Source organism: Pavona decussata, unplaced genomic scaffold (genome assembly GCF_977016875.1).
Source record: "Pavona decussata unplaced genomic scaffold, jaPavDecu1.1 SCAFFOLD_90, whole genome shotgun sequence".
NCBI classification, from domain to species: Eukaryota; Metazoa; Cnidaria; class Anthozoa; order Scleractinia; family Agariciidae; genus Pavona; species Pavona decussata.
The window spans coordinates 911,383-932,361 of NW_028145507.1; the positions used below are offsets into that span (position 1 = coordinate 911,383).

The following is a 20,979-nucleotide window of genomic DNA, read 5'->3' on the forward strand; positions in this document are numbered from 1 at the left end:
AACAAATTTTTGGTATCATTGAAGTAAGATTTTTTCAGTCAATTAGTCGATTTTTTTGTCATTTCGTACCAATGTCGCTATAAGAAATAGCTAAGCAAACTCAAACACTGTGTTAAAAAAATAAGTTTTCGTGGCGGGGGCAGCTGCCCCCTCCGCCCCCCGCTATGTACGGCCCTAGAAATGTGCTAATGTTTTCACACCTGCCTCACACACAATTACAGGAGGAAGTCTTTCCGATTCAATTGAAACTGAACACTTAATGATTTTTATGCCGTTTTGTCTTTCTGCCGAACAAAATCGAAATAATCGCGTCGATTGAGTTCGGTAATCGAACTCACTGAAAAGTTCTAGTTCGATTATGTTTGTTTGGTTTCGTTCGATTGACTACGCCCGGATCCAATTCTCTCCACCTAATTATCGCAATTTTCTTCGCGGCGTTCCTCACTGTCTGAACTGACGTGGAAATGGCTTGCACATGTATACCACTTTCGCGAGGGAATTTCACAGTCCCCCTCCCCCACTCAGCTAAGGATAACACAAGGAGGAAAACGTCTTACACAAGCTCACATAGTAGTTTACGTAGCGGGATAATAAACCTCTAAAGGTGCCTAAAGTACTTCATATGGAAAGATGAAAACAGATTTGTGAACAAACATTTTCGCAGATTTACACTACTCCCCAAACCCCCAAAGCACATGGACCGTGTGTTCGCTAGTTAGGCAACATTAGTAATTACAATGTCAAATTCTACTCACAGTCGACTGAAAACTGTCCTCCTACAACTGAAGAAGAAAGTCGTGCACAAAAGTAGAAATATAAAATCTCCGTTTTGAGGGACTGCGCGCGCTCCACATGCACAGCAATCCACAGCAGGTCCCGATAGACAACAACAACAACGCACCTCGTCACCTGACCTCGTTCCCAGTAGCCTCCCTCGCAGAAACTCTTTTTGGCTCGTCACGCCACAGGTTAACCACCCTCTGTTTGTGTCGTGTAATAACAGTTTGCAACTTGAGACTTTTTATATTCACGCGACACGATCGGTTGAAATTTTTACTAAGTAGAGATATGTAAAGTCGCCTTTTACCTTTATGTATTCATTTGTGAAAGCTACTTATCGCCGTTACGCGTAACTATTTGAAACGGAGAATTACGTATGTACAGCTACGGTCATCCTAGATCATTCAATGCCGCTGTCATAACGGACAAAGAAGCACATACGATTTACGAAAACATGAACAAAGAAACTGGGACTTCACAAGCCGCTGTCTTTCACAAGAAATTAAAACAAGTCGAAAATTTCTGCCTCATATCAGCCTGTTGTGTTGGTCAAATGTAAGGGCCAGACTGAAACATTGACTCCTTACTTCAAAAGAAAAGAAAACATATTTTAGTTGATACAATTTTTCTGGGGAGCATGCCCCCGGACCCCACTAGTTGTCTCACGCTAACGCGTTCACTTTAGCCACCCCACTCCAAAACCCGCCCCGCGGGCCCTGAATGCAGAGGTCCCGGGTTCAAGTCCCGTTCTGACTGCTAGCTGGAGTTGTTTCTCGGTAGCCCCGAGTTCAACTCCTCAGACGCGCTTGTAAATAGCCAGCTGGTCTGCCTCCTGCCAGTAGGGATTTTTAACCATGTTATTTTCAATTTAAAATATTTAGCACTTGTGCTATAAACACTGCCGAGGGTAAATAAAGGTTATTTATAAAATTAATAGAAAGGTTATTTTTATTTAAAAAAAAAATGGAAATTAAAAATGCTTCTCAAGCTTTTCCGAATGCCATCTCTGTTGGAGTTAATGAGTTCTAGAAGATTGAGTGCTATGTTGTTGATTGAATGGCCCGGAAGAGTAAGATGATCAGAAACGCCGACGGATCGACCAATTGCGCGTCTGTGTTCACCAAATCTGTCGCTGAGATATCGTTTAATCTCTCCTATGTATTGTACCTTGCACCTACAGTATTTGACGGAGAGCTCTCGGTGGGTCGTTGAATCCTCAATCGGCGATATGATATGAGAGGAGGAAAAGGAATGCTGCTTTGCTTTGTTGTTGCAATCAATCAGCCTTGCTGATCCTGATCTACACAAAGATCCGGCTTCACTTTGCTACTGGTTGTTCAAGTGGTCCTCGCATTGTTCAAGGGCTACTTCATAAATGGTAATTGTTATGTCCCAGATTTTAGATGTTGCGTCTGACTAAAGTTGCATTCGATTAATCACATTCCGAATACGAATAAGCGGAATAGCTGTTAGTTTCTCTAAATCATTTGGGAAACATTTCTTTAAATTTTCGCCGACACATGATAATTACAGACTGCGATGTTGTACTACATTAACTCAAAAAACCTCTTATGAGGGATTTCTTTTCATCACTATATGTATTCCTATTCGGAATGCATTCGTGTCAGAGTGCGTTCGATTGACCGTTTGAATATTTGGTGAGTTTATTCCAGTAAAGTCAAACATAAGGAAAAATAACACTGCTTCTTTCATCCCCGACTCATCTTAAATAAACTGGATAAGCAAGAAAAATAAGATGGGGTCTTAGTTTCCGTAATTACGAAAGCTTATTACGAAAACTTAGACCCCACCGGAAAAGTGACGTATCAAGAAAAAACAGGGTCTTAGTTTTCAAGGTCTTAGCTTGCGTAACAACCGAGATTTGCTGGCCATTTTCACCTCATCCTTGCTCCCAGTGCCTCTGGTGAGGAAAGGATGGGGGAACGTGGACTCAAAGCTTCCACAAAAAAGCTGTAGTCTGTTTAAATTGTTTCCACATTGTAATATTTTATTGCAAATACCTAAGGCTAATACCTTCATTAGAAATAATGCTGACCTGGTTTTCGCAACGTATACCCGCCTCAACTTTCCAGTCCCTCTCCCCACCCATCATTGCAAAAATAAGCAAGCGCAAATTTCTTCAAGCCATCGAGAGTGATCAGTTACTTTCACTTCTTGTCCATAAAAAGATGCAGAAAAAAGCCCGCATTCTTTCATACTCAAAGTAAAATAATTTACATTTTTTCTTTCGTTTTATTTTTTTAAAAAATAAATTCTCCCTTCCAAAAGCTGCAGTTTAACCATATTTTATGTTAAGGGATAAGTTTTACTATAACTTTATTTCGCCCCTTCTCCGTTACATTTACACCGGCTATTTTTTTTTATTTGTCTATAATTACTGTTTTGACGTATTATGTGGAGATAAATAATGATATGAATAAATATTATAAAACCAGATTTTATCACTAATGAAAACCATATTTTCAGTGTGCACTTGTCACCTATTGTCTTTCAGTGCACTATAAAATGCATGCGATTCCACCAGAGTTATCAATAAGTTGAATAGCAGTTCCAATAAAAAGACAAATAATTGCCCTGAAGAACAGGAATGTGCGAAAATTAACTCTATGGCAAATTTTACATTCAAATTTAACAGCATTCGGGTTTGAAAAGTTATTCATTCTCGCTGACGGTTGAGTTCCTATCTTGGCATGAACAAGACTGATCGAGTGCGAAGGATGTCGCAACGAATCTAAAAGGTACCAGTATATCGGCCATCCTGTTCCGTATGATCTTCCGTGCAGATTGGCGGTGTTGGCCTTTCATCTAGGATTTTTACACGTGTCCTTGTTCTACTGAGACCAGGCAGCCACATACCGGTAGACGCAAATGACACTCTACATCGATTCATCAAAACATTTCAACACCGGAATATTAATATGTGCTGGAATAACATGATTTGCGCACCAGTTACCGATCAAAGTGAAGTTTTTATAAACAACTTTTAAGTTGAGGAACTGGAGTAGTTGTGACGTTTGCTGACTCGATCAATCAAGACAGAACAAGACATAGGGGCTTCTCTTCGCCTTCAGAGAACAGGAGGACGGTCTTCTTAGTAAGAAATGGTGCGAACGTGCAGCCCGTGGGCTGCCTCATGTCTCCTTATTTGTGTACGGGAATCGCCGTGACAGGCAGGCTGAGGCGTAGTGCACATCAGCAAGTTTTCCTTTAATTAAGAGTTTCTTTAAGAAAAGTGTTTGTTCTTGTGTCCTTAGATGACCAATTTCTCGTTGGAGGTTTTTTAATTTGACCTTTCTGCTCATGTGAACAGTTACTAGATTTTCCGTGCGGCGCATGAAAACAACATGCAAGAGAAAAATTACAAAACCTAAAAACAGAGAAAACAAAATAAAAGCTAATACTGAATCAAAGCTAAACTTGTTGCTGTGCAATACGTTAACAAAGAACCCGAATGTAGTTCTGGGGAAGTGCAGGATAGAATGACAAGTATTTATCAACGAAGAAATTAGCGGGAAAACCTTAAGCAAAAGAATTGAGATTCAAGTATATGAAAAGATATTAGTGACGGAAACGCACACCTGAAACGGTCATTTTCTTAAAGACCTTAAAGCTTTTGGGTAGTTTGAAAATAGCGAATTGAGACTTTTCGGGGAAAGAAATTTTCTGAAGAATTTTTTTTTTTGTAATATTTTGGCGGCAACTTTTTCTAGGATTTTATGAAGGGCAGTATGAACATTTTGGGGCTTAGGCAACCCATATCGGCTAATATTGATCTATAGCATGATAGGACCTTAAGGATCATGGGCCAATCTTAGACAATAGGTCATAGGTCGCCATAGACCGATATTGGTCACCATGCTCAATATTGGCCAAAATGGGTTACCATGGATCAATATTGGCCAACATGGGTCACCATGGATCAATATTGGCCAACATGGGTCACCATGTACCAATATTGACCAACATGGGTTACAATGTACTAATATTGGCCAACATGGGTTACCATGTACCAATAATGGCCAACATATGGCCCAATATTGGCCAGTACAGGTCAGCATGAACCATATATTGGCCAATATAGGTCACATTGACCTATATTGGCCAATACAGGTACAATGTCCCATTATGGCACACGAAAACGGAATGAAAGTCGGGTATCAGCATCAGCCTCCGCTTGGAGGCTGATGCAAAGGAAATGACGTTAAAGAGGAAGAAGCAAGGTCTGGTCTGTAGTCATTGCTCATACGTAGCTTTCGCGGAAAGGCCCAGTGGCAGCACTGCGAAACGACGTCTGTTTACCGGGGCTATAATTTGACTACTGTGCTCAGTCCAGGGGAAAGATTCACGAAGTTCTCCCAAGTTGAGATCTTAAATATTGTTTCTAAACAATTGTCTATTGTTATGCCAACAACAGATTATTATAAACAATTAATACTTACGACACATCTTAACTTCGGAAGTCTTCGTGAATACGCCCAGAATATGTATATCATATCACACAGTACACAAAGGCGCTGGTTCAAGAACAAAGGTACAAGAAAAATACAATTTGTTTATCATTGCTGATGATATCTTATATATTTATCTATCTTACACGAATCCAAGATTACAAGTGCACTATTTTGCAGGTGATTTTAATTAGAACATTCCTGGAACCTAAAAAACTATCATTTTTCGATTGTAAAGGTGTGCTTTACAGACCACTCTCTCCGTGCATCCAGGGGAACCAAATGGTGAACAAACTGCAAGAAAAAATATAGGTGACATCAGTTCAGAGAGCCACAAACTTCAATAAACCTTTATCACACGGCGGCCATGTTGAGTCTCACAAGAATAAAAAGCTTTGTTTTTGCACGGCAAGCCTCGCACTAAATTCCCGTCTGGCCGAGACTTGCCGTGCAAAAACAAAGTTTTTTATTCCCCTGAGACTCAACAACACCGCCGAGTGAAAAAGGTCTATATCCCAGCTCAAACAGTCGTTTATCAAGATATCTAAGGACCTGTTTAAACTTAGAAACGTTGGCCTGGTTGGATGGGTCACCCTCCCCTCCCAACCAACTTTTACCAAGCGTTGATATGAGAAAAATTGGGCCAGTTGACCGAATCAAAGTTAGCGTTGTTTAGTTATTCATTGACCCTTCTTAAATAATTAATACTTTCAATATCACTCTTTCTCTTGTTCTCTTTGCTTAAATTTCATTTTATCTTCTTTGATAATAATTTCAGCCGCAACACTCGGTTTTAAGGCTAAAATGAACTTTAAGTGACTCTGAGTTGTTGATGTAAGAATGTAGCAATGGAATTTGTAAGTCTAGAAAAAGTTTCTCAACAGTTTTGTCCAATATTGTAGTTTCTGTGCGACAGTTTGGCGCTGGAGTTCAGATGAAAGAGAAGCCTCAGGAAAATAAAACACCGGCCTTAAAAATACCGTAGTGTGGTTTTACAGGCTGGTCGGATAAATAAAATCTCACAACAAGAAAAAGCCTGTATAAACTTCGGTTTGGGCAAAAACAACTGTTACAATCAGGAGATTATCATGAAGCAGGGTGGCCTAAGGCGAGGCCCTGCCTACCACCATGGACCTGCTGGCTTTTATTAGTTTTTGCAAAACACAAAAGCGGCAAGAAGTCAGGAAAAGCTGGCTTTTCATTTTATATAGTTATATATTTTTTACGCGGATACGTAATTTCAATGACAGAGCCCCCAAATAGGGAAAAGCAGAGGAAGAGCAAAGGTTACTTGAATTCAAAAAGAAAATTGGGGTTAACACGCATATTTGACAAATAATTAAGCAACAATAGTTCCAAAAAGCTTTAAAATACATTGTTTCCAAATCGAAAGCTTAATTATGTTTGAAATATGCTTGGTTACCCCCAATCTTAAGATCCAATAGCCTTTGTTAAGATCTGCTTTTCTTGCGTAGTCATAATCCGCACAAAAGTAACTTAGTATTAGTAGGCACCGTTTTAAAGAAACTTGGGTTTCTTGTATTAACCTGAGAGGCGCAGAATGTCTGGCAAAAGGATGCACCATCCTTAATTCAAACCGTTTTATTCTTTCATCGCTATGTTATTTAACAAAAAGATTCCATGTTGCCGTGCGTCTGTTCAGTAATAGATCACAGATGACGTCAAAATGTGGTAAGAACATCAGTGACACACTCTGCTGTGCCTCTTCTGCCACTTTTTTGTTCTTACCACATTTTGAATGATGTCAAAATCTGATCTATTGCTGAACAGATGCACGGCAGCATGGAATCTATTTGTTTTATAAGATAAAAAAGCAAAATCAAATAGAAGAAAGATCCTTGCACTTAGTACGGAACTTAAGCAGTTGTGAAAAGAAAGCCTGAAAAAAATTCAGGCTTGAACGGGATTCAAATCCATGACCTCTGCGATGCCAGTGCAGTGCTCTACCAACAGAGCTATCAAGCCAACTGGGAGCTGGTCATATTGTGAGTTCGTAATGTAACCGTGAAGGATGAATAAATGAATGTAAATATATGAAACATACTTTAAACTGCGGATGAAAGATCAAATAAAAGAACAAAAGTTGTTAATAGTGACATCATCTATGCGTCTGTCCTCACATAGATCATAAGTAAGAACCAATCAATATGAGTGTAGAATCCAGCTTGTTATATAAAAAAAACTAATTGATATTTCAGCCTTTTAGTTGGGAGAATCGAGTTATCAATGCACCTGGAAGTTTAGCAGCTAGTTTCTTACGCCCTCCAATTTTCCGCGTGCAACCGTAACTCACTATACGATGCTAGCAAGCTGACAGCGTTTTTATTTGGGGACGGATGCCCGTTTGCCTGCTATATGATGTGCAGGCATTTGAAGGACCAGTTTAATATTATATTTTTTAGAGTTTTGCAACACAAACTACAGATTTACAGTATTCGCTATCGACTAACATGCAATTGGAAAACATCTGCTTTCTCTCTCACAACCGTATAATTTTCTTAATTATTTAAATAATGAATTATAAAATTAATATAATTATAGATGACCAGAGCTATAATCCAGAGATAGAAAACTGCTACTCCGGTCTCGGGAATGTCAAAAACAACGTTTCAGAGGATGTAACCTCAACATTTCACGAGGAAGCCTGTAGTTAATTACCTGTGTGCTGTTGGATTCTATCTTGATAATGAAGTCCAGATCCCCTCGGTGGCTCAGACAGTTTTTGCTTGACCGACAGTCCACTCGCACATCAAAATCACTGTGGGACTGGGAACAAATCAATGGAAGTTCATGACAATGTCATGCATCTTTTTTGCAATACTCATCAGATTTTTGACACACTTGTACAATGCCCTTTCTCTCACTGCTCGGGGAGTAGCCACCGAGTCAAGGATTGCCCCTCACGTTTTCTTTTTCTCCTAGTTTTCGGGTCCTGATTGCCCACATGCAAAATAGGCGATGATTGTAAGCCCGCGATATGATGGCACTTACGTGGTCTCTTTTTAATAACATGGAGCTCTTTCGCGGATCAGGCTCGGTGGCTGGCCAGTCAAATGGGACAAGTTTTATTCAAGCAAATCGGCAACTCGCAAGTCGCGAGCTGTCGAGCCACTAAATTATAAACCTTACTCGTTCTTTAAACTCTGACCGCGACTGCCGAGCCGCCTCAGTTATACCTCTCAAACGTGGCCCTCCCTGTGGAACTCAGAATGGAAAGACACCCCTGAAGAATGATCAACCGAAGTGAAGAAAATCCATTTCGCATTAGGATTTGAAAGAATCTCAATTCCCCTCAAACCTTGAAACCAAACCCCGATCTTCAAACGGATTTTACAAGACCTGGGAAAATGCTACAGTACGGTGATGCTTGTTTTGTTGAATCAAATTTTGATATGCAGTTTTAACAGCAGTGTAAGTGATCTGATCAATTGAACCGGAATTCTTTAACTTCTGCAATTTGCCTGGCAAAGTTGTCTGAGCGATCGCCTCTTTAACAGAGACGAAGTGTCTGCAAAAATCATCGGCGTGTTTGCACGCAAGCAGTAACATTGCAAGTTTTATAATATTGTTTGGTACAAGCCAATTTTAGCAATTTTGTAACAATTTTAGAACTGAAGTCATTCAAATTTTGTTGATTAGTTTGTTCGTTCCAGATCGGTCATTGTATTTCCTTATGATGCAAAGAAAAAATCTAGTTCACATGTTGCTTTTGCAGTTCACAGTTGTTGTGCTTTCTTTTTACAGTAAAATTCAGGGCATTTGCCCTAAGAACTTTCCTATATTTATGTTGAAATGACAATTTCAATTAGGTGTGGTAATTGGTAATTTAAATTCCCCACATATGGTTTATGTATTTTGTAATAAAGTGTTGAGTTTAAAAAATGAATAGTTAAATGGTCTTTATCAGAGTTACTCTGTGACCAGAGGAATCTGCATGTGCCCACACTTAAATCTGCGCTTATCATTACAGCTATACCAGCTTACATCACTCTTTCTAAAAGCGAAGATGCTTCTATCTAGAGATAATTTTTACACTTCTCTGTTCATGAAATCCAGGGAGCTACTAAAAAAGACGTGGGTGCTCAACGTATCTTTTAAAAAAAAACTTAGTTTAGAGGTTTGCAGGCCATGTTGCCGATCTGAATCGGCTTTGAACAACCTGGGTCCTACCATGTGTTTCTCAAAAGTTCACAAAACAATTTGCACTCGGAAAATTATGTAACATGGGGAATGTTTGAAATGTTGTTTGTTTGGTTGTTTTTGAGGAGGGAAACTTTTGAGGAAATTGTAAATTATATTCAGGCAAGTGACATTTCTGTACCTTGAGAAGGATTGTTTACACTAAGCAGCAGGGAAGTTAAGGATATGAAAACCAAACAAGGTCTAAAGCAAACAATATAGGATGTGTAACACAAATGTGTTAATGCCCCAGGGGGGTACTCCTCGGTATTCTCGGTAAGGGTGTGCCGCCCAGTTCTCCAAATCCTGACCCCTATTTCAGACCAAAACATCCCGTTTTCCACACTCCTTTTCAGACCTGGCCTCTAAAATCCATACCCGTTTTCAGACCTTTGTTGTAGCGTAATTGAGCGTCACAACAGTGCCAAAGGACTGATTTTTACAATATATAAGGTAATGAAATTTTGTATTTATAATGATTAGTCATCTACAAGCCCTTTCTGTGGGACATTAGGGCAGAACTTATCCCTGACCCCAAGTTTGCAGGTACCTAAAGTTCCTGGACACAATGGACACAATATGAGGCCAAAATTTAGGTAACAGGCTCCTTTGGATATATCAAAATCCAGCTTGAAAATGAAGCCAAGAGGATGCAGACAAAAGCAACTGAATGATCATGTTTATTCATTTCTGTTGTTGGTGTCCTCTGGACCTCAATGTCAATTAGTTCAATTTTGATGTAAATTATCGAAAGGAGCCTATTTGGCCCACTGTTAAAATCAACTTAGTAGCTACCACACATACCCAATGACAACAAAGCAGACAGAGTTGATACTTACCATATTCTGCAGCACCAGAGTCACCCTGATGGCACTATCATATCGGTACAGGATAAGATCCTTCATTCCTTTCACATTCTCCTTTTTGGAGAAGTTATTTAGTACTGAAGACAAAACAGCTCTATTCAAGAATTCATCTCTGTTGTCTAATGTTGACTTCACTTGAAGTGTTGGCCGGCACTTGTTACAGAAAACCTCCAACAGAAATGGACAAGACTGAAAAAACAAACAAGACATGCTGATTTAGCATCCATAACTGATAGTGAATGCTATAAAAGGCTGCTGTTCTGTTGCTCTTTCACCCACTCATATAGCACACAACAGTCCACAACTTTCCCTTAATTGTATATTTCCCCAATACACTGTGCTTTCAGCTGCTACGTACACCGAAGCTATAACTGAAGGTAAGTCCGGTGCTGTTATAACTGACTGATGAGAGGGAAGGAAAAATGGTACAGTAAAAGAGCAGAGACTTTAAAGGCCAGCAACTCGCAGCAAGTGCCAGTTTTGATAAATTACTTGAGGAAAAAAAGAAGCGAAAAAGAGGTATTTATAATTCTGTGACAGGGATACTTGAAAAAAATAGAGTTCTCCTAACAAGAGTCTATATCCTTCAAACTTTAATTAGAACAGTTCAGATGTTCTGCTACTAAGCTACATGAGACTCGTGACAAACAGGCCACTAAGCTCAGTGTCACATCAGATGGGACAGATCTCACCACCCTGCCCTCTCAATATTGGTTCACAAGATTGGCTAGAAAAATTCCAAAAAACAACATTGAGAGGGGGGAGGGGAGCAGGAGTGGGACATTTTCGGCTTGGTTGTGAAGTGTCACAACTAAACTTGACTAAGACTGTAGGTTCATGTGGCAAACATCCTGCATACTGTTAGGATTTGAATGACCATGGATGGCATACTGGCATGCACAATGGAATAAATGTGACAGGAAGTTTAACATGAGAAAGATGTATTTTATCAGTGCATTCTCAGGAAAAATATCTGAATTCTCCCAACAGCTTAGCATATAATAAAAATGCGTCTTTCTTGTGTAAACATCAGGCTAAAAACATACTATCACATTTATTTTACATAATGCACATGCCACTGTCAACATTCAGCCCACAGGTGGAGCATCCAGAATAGGTAACTAGAAGGTCATAGGTTCACCTCCTCCATTTTGTTTCCAAGTCTTCCTGTGTCACCAATTGACAAAAATACATCTTTCTAACATAATCACCGAATATAAACAACAATTTGAACTGAAATCTGAAGGCCACTTGTGTGCCATTTGTTGAATTGTTAAAGGTAACCTAAGCTTATTGGAAGGCTTGTTTATTTTATTTAGTAAAATACCTGATCTAACTCAAGAGCTTTGTTATATCCCATGCTCTCAAGTGTAACCCACAAGTCATTGGGATCACCATCAGCATCCTGAGCTTCCATCAAATTCAGATCCAGGAATCCCTTGAGAGTGATCTCATCATCTTTCATTTCAAAATTATCTGCAAGAAATACAAAGAACTCAAATGAATTCAAAGCTCTCCACGCTTCATTTTACACAGTAATACTAGCATCCTTCTACTAGAATCCAAATGATGTTCAGTAGTGACACGGGGGGGGGGGGGGAGGCGGGGGGGACTCTCAACATTATTGAAAGTGGTGGGGAAGCTCGTCGTCTCGTTTAGGGGTGTAAATTTCGGTATTTTGGTCTCACTTAGGGTGTTCTGCACAAAAGACCATTATATTTAACCGTGAAGGTCTCGTTTAGGGTTACACAAAGAAATATAAAAATGTATATTTGTCTGTGTTTTAAAATGGTCTCTTTTAGGGGTCAAAAAAAGCTTGGGCCAAGCCCAGATTGGTCTCCTTCAGGGGTTAAATTCAAAATTTCTGACGAACATCCCCACCCCTTTCATATGAGAGTCCCCCCTCCCCCCGGGTAGTGATGTGACTGGCTAAAAATCACAATTCAGCAGCTGCTTAAGTTGCGTACATACACTGTAACTGTGATGGTCTCCCATTTTCTTGTTTTTATTGTTTTACCAGGTGATAAAGAATGATAGTATTGATCCATCACTCATAACTTCTGGAAAGTACCTGAGCCTCCTTAACAGGCAAAACGTTCACATAAAATTTACTAATGACAAACAACAAGAGCAGGACAACATCAAGAGAGGAAGCATGTCATCAATGTCCTGAGGAATACTATCCTTTAGGGATTATCAAGAGTTGCAACTCCTATCACAACGCTCCTTGTCGCGTGTTTAGTAACAATGACACTTCCGCTATGGCAACAGAATTGCATTTTGTTGGAAAGCAACAATGTTAAAGTTGGTTTTAAACCTCTCAACACTTTACCTGCACCCTTCCCAAGAGCCAATGACAAACCATCCGCTTTACAATGCAGATGTGTGGTCTACAAAATTGGGTGTTCAAACTGCAATTTTGTGTATAATTAAAAATATTATGGGCAAACAGACAGATCATTGGCAACAAGGATTAAGGAACACAGAAGGAAAGTCCGTGTTTGCAACAGCAACTCAAGGAAAGCGCAACACGCAAATCAGTTTGGCCATAGTATAGATTTTGACTGAGCAACCATTGTCGATAAGGGGTGTGGTTACCAGGCAAGAGACTTACCCTTAGCTTGAGACCTGGCATTCTCAGCGAGACCGAAATGCGGACAATGAACATGTTGACATTCTGGAAATTTAGAGGTCACTCACGTAATTTGTTACCTTGCACGGTGATTGTTTATTACGCATTGTCAATGTAGCATGCACAAACTGTGAACCGTTAGAAGGCCGAAGATTTTCAGCTGAAAGGTCTTTTCTATTTTTTTTTTTTTTTATAAACATTGTGTTTTAACGTTTCTTCAAGTCAGAGTCGTACACATTTAGGATTGCATTTTGTCCATCTTGACTGCAATTCCAGTATTTTTCAATTTGATTAGGGGATTGAGAAAAGTTGTGAATACCTTTTTTAGACTTCTTAGTTGCCCAAGATAACACAACAAACTATAACAACAATTAAAAGAAAACCAACACACACTAACAGACTTCTCTACTGACCCTATAACCCAACTTCTCACAAAGCAATGACCGTACAGATCTATGCAAGATGAGTGTGACTGATTTGTCACCAATCTAAGTCTTAAAGTACTAAACTTAGATAGCTTGAGCTAATTTAGGTACACGCAGGAACAGGTCTTACAGTTGCATTGTGGTGCCTACAAAATTAAGCACAATGCCTTGCCCCTTTGATCTTGCCACAACCACAATGCTTTGCATTTTGCAAGAAAGGTAAATGAAAGGTCACACAAGTGAATATTTACGCTGACTAGAGAGCTGCCTTGCTCGGTCGCTTCAGGCTCCCTCAATGCGGCAGTAATAATGACAATCCACAATTTACTCAGGTTGTCGATCAAAACATCAGGCAATATCATCTCAAACAGTCCTTAGGATTACACTCACATAGATGATCTTCTTCTTCCAAACCATTCACCATCTAACGGATGAGTTATCTATGTCTGAATTGCTTTGCTAAATCCCTGACAACAAAGGCTTTGCTGATTTGTTAGGTGTACAGTGCATGTACACCTGTTAGTTAGCAGGACTTATTAGTAAGAGCAGCTAATTAGTTTTTTTCTTCCAACTTTATTGTAAGTTTAAATTACCTTTCATGACTTCCCATGCATCATCATCACACTGATCGCCACCTGATTTCATCTGAAACAAGTTAAATTCTTCACGACTTAAATATCCATTGTTGTCAAGGTCACAGTGTTCAAACATATCAGTGAGAGCTTCCCTACAAAGAAAATAAATAATGAAATAAAAAAAATAATAATAATGAGAGAGGATTTTGAAATGTAATTAATTATGAAAATAAGTGAAAAAAATCTGACCTTTCAAACTCATCATGGCTTCAAATGAATGTAAATATAATGAAACATATATTTTGAACTGCGGATGAAAGATAAAATAGAAGAAAGATCCTTGCAGTTAGATCTTTCTTCTATTTGACCTTTCATCCGCCGTTCAAAATATTTGTTTCATATAATTTTATTAACATTCATTTATTCATCCTTCACGGGTTACGAACTCACAATATGACCAGCTCCCAGTTGGCTTGATAGCTCAGTTGGTAGAGCACTGAACAGGCATCGCAGAGGTCATGGGTTTGAATCCCGTTCAAGCCTGAAATTTTTTCAGGCTTTCTTTTCGCAACTGCTAAAGTTGCATACTAACTGTAAGACCATGACTTTGTTTTCAAGATTAAATAAATATCTAAACCAGAGAGAAGAAATGGGGTTAACTGAGAGAAAATGGGAAGATCAGAACACAAACCTTACAGGATTTGATGGGAGACTTTGCTTACTAAAATGTTTTTCCATCCTCAGCTTAATTATTAAAAATATGTGTATGTACAGTCAGAGAAAAGGAATTTGTCTTTTTTTTCTATTTTTAAAATATCAATAATCAGCAATTATCATATTTATTTATTTGTTTATTTATTCTTAGATAAACGAATTGTAGCATTGATCAAAAATGTATTAATGCAGACCCATCATTTCTTTGGGTTAGATGTTTAATCAATAAAGTACAGGACTTAAAAACAAGTACAAGAGACAATGCCTTCCTAATTAACTAACCCACTTTCACCGTCTTTTCTCCTAGAAATGTGATATGTGCACACACAAATGAACATGATATTTAGCAGGTTTTCTATGTAGTGCAGCCTATTAGAGCAGTTGTCAAGTGAGTGCCATAACTTGAAGTGATTCAAGGCTAGAGAGACAGTAAAACCAATCAGTAGTCCTGAGTATAAAGAAGAAAAAGGCATGCTTGCAAGGAGTAATTCTCACTGGTTGAGAAAGTGATGCCAGTATGGCTTACCAATCACAGAGCATAGTGAGGCAAAATCAAAGCAATTGCAAATAACTTTAGACACTCAATTGAAAAGCACTCTACACTGTTGAAATAACTTATTAAATAAATGTGAAAAAGGCGGATTTCAATAATACCAGTTGTCACTGGCAATCATGCAATGTAAATGTAAACATTGTCTTTACCTAAACATCTTGGTTAGATGCATGTTTTCTCCTGAGCCTAAGGTCAGATTTGCTTTCTTCACAGGTTGTGACTTTCTGACAGTCAGATGACAGCCAGTAGTAAACGTAACTAAGCTGTATGTTCCTCTCTTGAGCTCACAACGAAAGCAGTATTTCTGACAAATTGAAAAATAACATGAACAATTTGTAGTTTTGTAGATTTCTAATAATTAATTATTTTTATATTTCTATTATTTTGATGTGTGTGATCTTTTTAGTATTTCTAGAATTTTTTAACATTGTAATTAAGGCTTCTGTTGATAACAGTAATATTATTTTTATTTTTGTTTTAAATAAAAGTATCTTCTTCTTCTTCTTCTTCTTCATTGTTTGATATTTCTTTCTAATATGTCTTTGTAAAATTGCTTCTTTCTTTCCTGCTTCTTAAAAGAAGACAATCATGTAGCAAAAAAACACTGATTGGGAATAAACAAGTCCAACATTTCACAAGTGTCCATCATGTCTTCCCAGGTAAACACAGTGTATATTGAAATGTAAGAGGAAAGTCACTCACCTTCCCAAGTTTAGACTCAGTAAATGCAATCAGGTCAGAGTGCTCATTTACACAAAACACTGCCATGTCTGTAGCCTGTAGACGCTCTGCAACTAAGTACAGAGTAACATAAAAATAAGTTAAGGCCTTTAAAGTGCTTTTTACATTTGGCCACGTTGCACCCATGACTTATTACATGTAGCATGTTCTTCAGTGCAATGAAACAAGAGTAGAAGAATGGGAAAGCAAGGAATAACTACTGTAATTCATGGTTGTGAAAATACAGTACCATGCAAATGTAAGATGACAGTCTCGACTTGAAACTCTATCGAGAATCGAGTATCAAGATTCGAGCCTCAAGTTTCGAGTATTGAGTATCAAGATGCTCGAAGAATTTTTCAAGGATCTCGTTGGCAGATTTCGAGGAAATGATTAATTTCGCGGACAGCTCTCAAACAAAAAGAGAGAACAAAAGCGATTTTTGCATGGCTCTTGCATATAGTCTTTTCTTAGTTTGGTCGAAAGTTGAAGTAAATCAAATCAGCGAGAGTGAGTGTTCCATAAATCTGTTTCGGCACATTTCTTCCTTCCGCGTATTATTTTTAAAACACATCTGTTCGTCGTTCTTGTGAAATTAAAACGTGCTTAAATTTTTCATATGCTACACCAATACTTTTCAATCAAACTTCAAACGCAATGAAGTGAACTAAACTGTCTACAAGATTGTGGCTTTTTTGCGGAATGTACATGTATGAGCCAAATACAAGATGAGTATTTCCACTGCCATTTCAGTTCTCCCAAATTTACTTCAAGTGTTTAATATATTTTTGCTACAAAAATGCATAAAAATGTTGTCCATTTCCCTTACAAAAACGCCTATCAAATGGTAACTGAGTGTGTGCTTCTAATGGTTGAGTTACAGAAGCATTTAACCAATGAGAACACATAAACTAAATGATATTTGCTAGGTGGGTTACGTATATGGCTTAATAATAATTATTGTAGATGTGTTCAAGTTCTTTAAACTCATTCTGCAGATATGTTCATTTTGAACCAAACTATACTTTGTCCTTTACTTCCTGACAATATGGTCCTCAAAATATTAACCATGTTTTGACATTAATGATTACATAAAAAAGTTCCAGTGAAACATCGTCTTTGTAAATGCAACATTTTTTTTTATCATATCCTAGAGCGAGGTTACGCCATTATTAATATTTGGTAATTATTTCCAAGTTTTTTATATCTTGATTTCACTACTTTTGTCTTTAATGCTAAGAAACAGGTTAAAGTTCCGCCCTGTACCTTTCTTGTTCACAACAGGATAGATGGTTATAAAGACATCAGAATCCCTTGGAATCTGCAGTTTATACTCATGACTGGAGATGAGTCCATCCATGTCAATAAAAAAACTTCCCTTAGTACGGGCTGGCTCCAGTCCTGCAATGCAATAATTTATTTTTAATATTGACCATTAAGTCTTGCACTTTGTTGAATAGAAGTTTTCTTGGGCAGTGAATTGCCATCTGATGAAAGCCCTATAAAGCCCTTACTTCTTTTCAGGCTGTTGATGAAAGCAAAATTAAGAAAAAATGCCATTCGTTTCGCCTCATCAGCATTCAGTAATTTTGCCCTCTATGTTATTTAAGCAAAATAACCCTTCCGTACACTGAACACCAAATGAATTTTTATATTTCCATATGGACTTACATGTACTAACTGAATGTTGATTTGAAGTATTTATTGTTTTGTTTTCTAACATAGGAGGGAAGGGCGGCTTGTTAAAAAATCTGACTTCCAAAAGGGGGGCTTATTGCGGCCAGTGAAACTTCCATACGTTTTCAAAAGCGGTATTGATACACCAACACAAAAATGACAAATATTATGTGCAAATTGTATGGGGATGTTCTTGAAAAGAACAACATAATTATCGTAGAGTATATAATTGAGAAATCGGTTAGATTCAACATCTTTTTATGTTGACTAGAAATCAGAGTAATATTCATATAGTACATGGAAATATTATCTTAAACAAAAACTGTTCTACAACTTTACTTCAGCTGACATCAGAGGGGCAGTAACACTGCTGAAGCTCAGTGATCTCTGAATAAGCTAAACATCTTGAATAATACTTTTTAAACATTATCATTATTATATTTACTTATAATAAGTGGAGAGGAGGTTCTGATGGTGGAAAGGTGAAAGTTCTGTGATACCTTAAGGTTGTCAGGTTCATGAAGGATTTGGCTGCTTGCAAGCTGCTTTTTATTAAAAGAAGAATGTGAGGCAGAAGAAGAAACAATATCATCATCTCTTGCAAGTCTTTTTAAACTTTTCTGTCTACAATCCTCTGCTGTGGCCAGTAGCATAGCTGTAAACTAAAACAAATATAACTTGTTACTGCACCTTTCAAAAACACGCGGACACCAAAGTTCAAAATTCAACCCATCGTTACGCTTTTCACCACTATCAGTCACTGCAGCGGGCCTCTTAGGAAACAAAAAACGTTTGGCTCAATGAGGCCAAAAGGTCATGTTGTCTGTTGTGATTAGCAGATTTCGATGCACTTTGTCGGTTTCTATACTTTTGTGGTGAGTCCTGTTGTCATCGTAATTATGATTGACAGCAGTAAAACATTATGTAGTTGGGGTTGAAGTTCCGCGTCAAAGGCACCGTAATAATATTCTGAGTTAATTTTCCATGATAGTATTACCTGTGACATTCATGTTAAAACCTCAACCTGGAATGGATAGCTTACTATAATTAGGAGCACCGTCCTGTGATGCTACCACACATTGAAGTTTAGGGGTGCTGTTATGACTTTCAAATGTCTAAAAGGTTTGACTCCTTCACATCTTTGCAACAGATTGACTTTGAGATCTCAGGTCCACAGTCTTAAAGTGCAACTATTACCCCCAATTTTTTTTTGCTAAACATGTTCTCCTACATTGTAATTCCCCTGATCAATTGTGCAAAAACATTTTTGAGATAGATATTAAAATCCTTGCGTTTCTACAGCTTTTGAAGTTTGACTTTCTTGACCCGTTGCTGTGTGTTTAGGGACCTGGGTTCAGTTACAGAATATGTTGTGACGTCATCGAAGGAATAAACAAGAGTTGTTTCGTAAGCATTTGACAGCGCTTCGATCGAACCATGAATTTCTTTAGCATATTTCATCACCATATCATCTTCAAAAGCGTCAAGATTTTGACACAATGTAAATATGTCATTGAGTGACTCAAGCTCAGTCCTTCGATGATGTCACAGCTCATCACAGCCGAACTAGGCCCATTCTCCCTTTATGCGCGGATGCGGGTCAAAGAAGTGCAGAATTTCCCAAATTTGAAAATTAATGAAAAAAAAAAGAGAAAAAAAACTTGGGCAACAATTTTTTCGCACAAGTGATCAGGCCAATAATAACCCTACTAGTGCACCGAAGCTAGTATTAGCTATGTTTGACTGCCTAGGCTGCCCTAGCTAGGATGGAAATGGAATGCCACTTGAAAACATTGGCCAATTTCTTCTAATTGGGTTTTTTTAGGGAAGTCACTAAAAACTCATTATAGTTACATGTACTTCTTCCTAGGAGAAATCACTAATTATTAAAATATTTTCTTCCTGGTGCTCTGTGCTCTAAGAGCAATAATATTTATTTCATTTGAGCAAAACAGTTCTTTGTCAAATATTTGAGTATTGTTGATTAAAATACAGCAAAATCATCATAACAGTGACCCTTAAACACTTAAACACCCTTTCAAAATGGACTGGGTTTCATTTTGCTATTTATAATTACACCTCAATCTATGATAATCCTGGAACTGGAGAATTCATGATAAAAAATGCTTCAATACAAAGCCTCATTACAGATTCTGAGGTAAGATTCGTGAGTTGCAACTGAAGGGCAGAAAGAACTTTAAGTTGAGTTTCAGGCTGATTTTTTGCTTTCATTGCTAAAAAGTGCCTGCATTTTTGTATGTTGTTATCAATTAGACAGAGAACATTGCTCTGCCATTTTTTCTACTGCTTTACATTTAGTTTTGGAGACAAATGAGGCCAAAATATTGGGCTGGAGTCATTTCATGTTGCCCAGCAAGAATAGAATAGAATAGACTGTTTATTCACAAATACATCGCAGTCACTAGACTGAATTGCGTATTTTACAGAGAAATAGAAAAGAAGCAGACCAACAAATGCTTTGGAGCATGGAAAACAGTGTTGCTCCTTGATTAATATTTAATTGAAGGACACTTGCAAACATTCAGGCACTTCAGAACAAAATGAAAAATCAGCCAAAAATTAGTTAAAAGACGGCCGTTATATTCTCAGTCCTTCAATTCGTGTAGCCAAGGTACTTAAGTCATGTACACGACTGTGTGTATTATATTTAATATTTTTACCTCACTGTAATCCAGTTTTCCATCATTGTTTACATCTGCATCATCAAGAATTGCCTGCACTTCAGATTTAGTCATCCTTTCTCCTTGCTATTAACAGAGTCAAAAAAAAAAGAAAAGAATGGCAATGTGAAAAAAAGCCACAGTCAATTAGTTTATGTATTGTAATTAAAAATGTTTCTACTGCCCCAATGAGAAATTATTGGGTAATAAAATTAACTTTTTAGTAAATGAAACATTGATGATTATCTCTAGAGAACTTACTGAGTAAAGAGGATTAGCTATATAATGGCGAGTCATCAATGCAAAGATTTTAATATTTAAAATGTAACAGTACATACAAACATTATTAATATGAGGAGAACTCTGATCTGTCAACTACAGCTGTACATGGAAGAAGAAACAGGTAACATACTTTTGTCAACAGTGTAAATAACTCATCATATGTTATAAATCCATCACCATTTTTGTCAATGCATTTAAATGCCTTGACCAAAGAGTCCTTGCTGGGTGGTTTTTCCTTTCTCATGATGTCACAGAAATCATTATATGATATACTGTCTATGGAAAAAACAAAAGATAGACACACCTCACAAACTAATCATTTTTAATGCAAAAGGTCTGTAAAAAATGAAAAAAAAAAAACATGAAAAAGAAAATGAATCTATCTACAGTTCAGTAAATAACTGC

At 37.8% G+C, this 20,979-nt stretch overlaps 1 pseudogene across 1 annotated transcript in view; it reads right to left on the reverse strand.

Annotated features, from left to right (window-relative positions):
* The window catches only part of LOC146474341 (EF-hand calcium-binding domain-containing protein 7-like), a 59,233-nt pseudogene that overhangs the window by 30,717 nt on the left and 7,537 nt on the right, over positions 1–20,979 (reverse strand). Inside the window, exons 3-13 of the transcript XR_014866199.1 lie at positions 20,705–20,850; positions 20,293–20,379; positions 18,112–18,273; positions 17,201–17,335; positions 15,917–16,008; positions 15,364–15,518; positions 13,966–14,099; positions 11,643–11,791; positions 10,289–10,504; positions 7,929–8,036; positions 5,241–5,543 (exon numbers count right to left, since the gene is read on the reverse strand). The product of XR_014866199.1 is annotated as an EF-hand calcium-binding domain-containing protein 7-like (transcript). The remainder of the gene's footprint in view (positions 1–5,240; positions 5,544–7,928; positions 8,037–10,288; positions 10,505–11,642; positions 11,792–13,965; positions 14,100–15,363; positions 15,519–15,916; positions 16,009–17,200; positions 17,336–18,111; positions 18,274–20,292; positions 20,380–20,704; positions 20,851–20,979) is intronic.